Here is a 5,752-nt window from a genome sequence, read left to right on the forward strand (position 1 = left end):
TTGTATATCCTGATTCCATTATATATCAACGAGTTTTGAACCAAACATGTTCTGTATATGCAGGATGAGTGTAAGTAAACAGCACTTAGGTCACATGTGAACCATTGTATATCCTCCCAAGAAGTTGTCCTCCTAGATCATCGTCCATCCTGTCCTTTCCAGGAAGGTGGACAGGTCACTTAGAAACATCTCCTTAATATCGGCAGGTGTAGGCCAAGACTCGCCGAACACACACTCTCTTATTGACGATAACTCCGGGCACTCGCATAGGACATGCCTGACAGTCTCAACTTCCTGTTCATACATCCTGCATAGAGGTGTGTCCACTAGCCCCATATTATGGATGTGTTTCCTTAGTTGACAGTGGCCAGTCAGAAATCCTACTGTGTTAAGCGTAGATTTTTCCTGGTCATCGCCAGATATTTCTTCGGCGCCAGCTTTCCAGGGTCGCCCAGGGTGATCCTGGCAAGATTACATCCTTTGATTTCATCCCATCTCTTTAAAGATTGAGCATGGGTGTTACATTTGGTAGTTCCGCAATTGTCGAAGTCATCAGGTCGTAGGTGCCACTGGGTCCTAAAATTCTTAGTCCAGCCGCTTCCTTGGCTAAAGAGTCGGCCACTACCTTCACTACTGTCGTGCCCTTTAACTCACATGTTTTTGGAATTGGTAGATTCAGTTTATTTGACCGCCTTATGTAGCTGTAGATTCATAGTTCTCCCTATTTATATGTATAATCGATACGGTTTCCAAAATAAATATTGAAATAACCGTAAGGATTCTATGTTCTCGAAAAAGGGGTTTACATGAATCCCGCCATTTCGATTTACATAAGTACTTAATAGCCCTTTTCTGCAAGACAAAAACCGACTGCATAAGTTGTTTACTGCAAACACCCCAAAAAGGTATACCATACCTTCGATGAGGGTCTATTAAGGCATAGGTAGTACACAACTTTCGCTGCAGCAAACTCCAGTTCTTTTGAGTGGTTTCTCAGTGCGAAACATCCTGATGCCAATTTTTTGTTGATGTGTACAATATGCTGAGATAACTTTAAATTTTCATCTAAATAAATTCCCAAAAATTTCAAAGTGGAGTCGTTTTTTATTGTGTTATTGTCTAGGGGGATATATTTGTTTTGCTGGTATTCAATGATAAAAGATTCGAGTCAAACCAATTCCTCACTTATTTCATGTCTTGGTACATTTTGTTATGCAATCTGTTTTTGTCCATGACATACCACAATAATGTGGTATCGTCAGCAAATAAAGTAAAGCTTCCTGTAATCGATATGTTGGTTAAATCATTAAAATATAACAAAAACAGTATAGGACCTACTACAGAGCCTTGAAGTAGTCCACAATCTATCTCTTCAACATCCGAGTTAGATGTCATGATTTGATCCGATCTAATTGTATTTTAATTAGATACTCCATTATCGTGTTGTGAATGCTTTATCCGTCCATGGTGATTTGGCAAAACAGACCGAATAAATGACAACTAATTTGACAGATGTAGCTTCAAGAAAATAGCCGTTATCTATTGTCAAAATTTGGAAGTATTTTGGAAGACAAATTAATTTTTTGCCATACACATTGTATTCAAATTAAGTACTCAGTACCTGTAGTAGGATTGACCACTTTCAGAACTTGAAATTTGAAATTGAAAAAGGTTACCAAAATCTATCGCATTCCATTTCCTCCAACATTATGTTAACTAATATAAAGAACGTTATTCTCCACAATCTGACTGACAAATACAAACTGAATAATCCTTTTCAGCCGTGTTAGGAATACATTATTATTTCTTATCAGAAGACTAATATTAAGTTAAATACCACGAAGACAAATAATATACGAAGAATTTCTGTGGTCTCGTAAACAAACTTAACAGTGGCGTTCAACGATAAAACAAAAACAGGAAACTGAGAGTAATAATGGATATTAAAATTAGAGAAGTGTAGTGAAACCGCATACAAGGATCTGGATTCAAGAGACTTATACGAGCAAAGGATTAACAAGGTCCTACCGTTCAACGAGCGATTCCTGGCACTGGAAGGAAAACTCATGCAGCAGAAGTTTTCTAAAACTGGTAATTTGCTCATGGATGAAGTTATTGAAATTTCAAAAAGTATACAGATACACTTTTTAATGAATTGATGGATGTAGCCATTTCTACGTGTTAGGAAATCATGATGGAAAATGAGAAATTAAACTTTCTATGTTTTTCACCACTTTTATTTGTAACTAACGTTTCTGCAGTTTCGTCCTATGAGTCTACTTTTAGCAGACATATTTATGAACAGCTTAGAGACCACTATAGTACATTTATACCTGGGTAAAAAACATTAATTTTTGGTAGAGATATGTAGATGCCAGGTAATCTGATTTCCTTTTCAATGCCAAAGAATAAGTGTACAAGTTGGAGAAATCTGGAGTCCATAAGCTTGAGTGTCCGAAGTGTACTAGTGTTTATGTGGGACAACGTGGTCAAAACGGTATGCTGAACATGAAAAGTCCTTCAGACTCGGTAAAAATTATTCGACGTTTTCAAACTATTCTTTGGGATGCAACCACAAGTTTTCGAATATAAACAATACGGAAATTTTGCACTATGCAAAGAAAGGTTGCAAACTCAATTATCTGGAATCCTCGGAAATTCATAAGCATAAACATTGCGGGTGCAACCTGTTAAATGATCAAATGGATTTAATTTACTCTCCGGTTTTTAAATTGGCACATGCGCATTGTGAACTGTAAATTTAGGTACTCAATCAAGTACCTGAATGGTATATATTAGCGAATGTAATGAATCATTGTTAGTTTATTGTTCAAGTTTGAGAATGTCTATATAGGACGAACCTGCTGTAACGTTAGTTACAAATAAAAGTAGTAAAAAACATAGAAAGTTTAATTTTTTATGATACACTTTTTTGTACTGCTTATTTTCGTACTATATTGAACTAGATATTTTTAGGAAAGCAATGTTTTAATAATTTTTAGTTGTTTTAAATTTCAGAAATATGAAAATATTTTCAAATATGTATGTTAATGTATATTTATTTACTATTACTAATTCGTAATTTTTCAGTGCGATTTTTTTAAACCCCTTGTGTCTCTAAATGGTAATAAACATCATTAGTTGTATTGAGACATTAATAATTACTTTTAAAATCACAGAGAAGTAAAATTGCGTTTATACTGGATGATGGATAACTAACTAAATATCGTACTGATAGTTGCAAAATAATTACAGCGTCTTTTGATCTCCAGCTTCTACATACAATCCAATTCCTCTGTTTGCTTCTCATCGTAGTGGGAACAATTTAGCGGTCAAAGCTTCAGAGGCTCTGGCATTTCTCGTTCATTTAATTCAATTACACATTTTTCGTGCTTTCTTTCCATCACAATCCTGTATTTGCCCACATTATATTTGTGTTTCTTCCACTTTGTTCGTGTTTCCATGTTACAGTAGGGGTGAATAATACGTTTCTATGATATACGATGTATTGACAATCAATCGATTTTCAATTGTTTTGAAGTGAATGTTGATGTTTCATAAACTAGACTTTACGATTTGATCTTCTCAAACTTTATGGAGATGAAATTGTAAGGTGTAGTTTATGAAATTACTGTGGATCTTCATTAAGTTACTGCCGAATCAATCAGAGAATGTTGATGTTATGTGAGATAATGGAAACTGTTTTTTTTTGATATAGCCTTGGATCTCGCCGTTGAAATTATGTTTTGCAAAGGTATTCTCCACCAAGTAGGGTATTATTTACGGTACTGACAATGCCCAATAGGCTGAAACAGCTGTCTACCGGTGGCTCTTGAGTTGAAATCAATATGGGAATGATTTCGGAAGACATTAGAGAACAAATACCTCCACTGAGGCGTTCTAACCGTGAAAAAAAAACAAACAAGAAGATAAAACATTCAGTCTGAGTAGAGCCATGAAGATGATAGTACAGCCTGCCATCGAAAGCGCTCGCATATAATAAGTAGAAATTATTAAAGCTTCAAATCCTGTTTGTAAACATATGTTAATATTAAAATACTCAAAATAAAGAAAAGTTAGTTGCATTAAACAAAATAAATAATTTTAGTTCTTGAAGAAATGAAATATGATGGAAACAAAGGTATAGAGAGAAAAATATACTGCTGCTGACTGAGAATGAAAACCAAATCGTACCTATAATGTATTTTTTTGAGAAGAACCTTTAATTTGTTTGAATTACAAGGTTTTCACATCAACCGATGGCTTTCCAGAGCCATTTTTGTTGAAATTGAATGAAGATCCGTATATGAGAGTGTTCAAATTATCAATTTACTGGCGGTGAAATCTTGAAGCGGTATATCAATCACAATGATGATTCTAAAAACTAAGCGTAACGAAAAAAAATCGATTGATTGACGATACGTGAAATTTCCAAAAACGGTATGCTGAACATGAAAGGTCCTTCAGATTAGGAAAAAATGATTCGACGTTTTCAAACCAAACCATTCCTGGGCATGCAACCACAAGTTTTCGAATCTAAACGATACGAAAATTCTGCACTATGCAAGGAAGGGTTGCAAACTCAATTATTTGGAATCGTTGGACATTCACAAGCATAAACATTGCGGGTGCAACCTGTTAAATGATCAAATCGATTTAATTTACTCTCCGGTTTTTAAATTGGCACATCCGCATTGTGAACTGTAAATTCAGGTACTCAATCAAGGCAAGTACCTCTATTTCTACCAGTACCTACAGGGGTGGTATATAATGGCGAATGTAATGAATCATTCTTAGTTCATTGTATAAGTTTGAAAACGTCCGTATCGGACGAAACTGCAGTAACGTTAGTTACAAATGAAAGTGTTAAAAAACATATAAATTTTCATTTCTCTTTTCATTCAGTTTATATTACTCTCAAAATCAGTATTAATATCTTTCGGGACGGAAGGGTGGTTAGTTCTGCAGCTTATAGTAGGCTTTGAACATATTTTTATCAAGATCCTGAACTCGCCTAGGAAAAAGGCCAGGATTTGACATTCTTATTCCACTTCTCCACTGAAGTGGTGTCAGTTTTGCACTACCACAACCAGTTTACATTTTTTTGGTTTGTGTTTTATCACTCATCCTCATTTTTTGATATTTTTTGGCAGGAGGTTGTTGACATAAATAATTGAGAGTAACAGTCCCAAAACAATACCTTGTAGTACACTTAATACTTCACTCTTATCAATTCGGAACTTATCAATTATTAATATCGAAAAGCGGGTCTACACCAAATAATTGCTAACAATTATACTCGTACTAAGAAATTGAAATTATCAACAACTTGACATTGTAGAAAAATCCGTAAGCAGTGTGAGTGAGCAATTAACGAAAAATAAGAATAGTGGTGGATGTTTCTATAGGAAATTCTGACAATTATGCTTTCAAAAAGTAGATTTTCAATAATTTCATTTAGCTCAGTAGTTTCGATCCGCTCCAAAAAGGTATTGAAAATATACTTGCCTTTCGACAATGTTCACTGCTTCGGTTGAATTTTACTGTAATTTCCTTGACCACCCTTAAATACCTGTATACATTATTCTATTACATCATCCTTCAAAACTCCTTCCAAATATTTGTATTTCAACAATAAGACTAATGATGAATATCTCGGAAAATGAATACAAATAAGAAAGACCGTTTCTCCGAGAAGTTTTTCACAACAAACTCGATTAGGATATAAAGTGGATTAAAAGAAAATTATAAG

The sequence above is a fragment of the Leptinotarsa decemlineata genome, unplaced genomic scaffold (assembly GCF_025532065.1).
Source record: "Leptinotarsa decemlineata unplaced genomic scaffold, Ldec_3_MD MMD2_tig00000008_RagTag_RagTag, whole genome shotgun sequence".
NCBI classification, from domain to species: domain Eukaryota; kingdom Metazoa; phylum Arthropoda; class Insecta; order Coleoptera; family Chrysomelidae; genus Leptinotarsa; species Leptinotarsa decemlineata.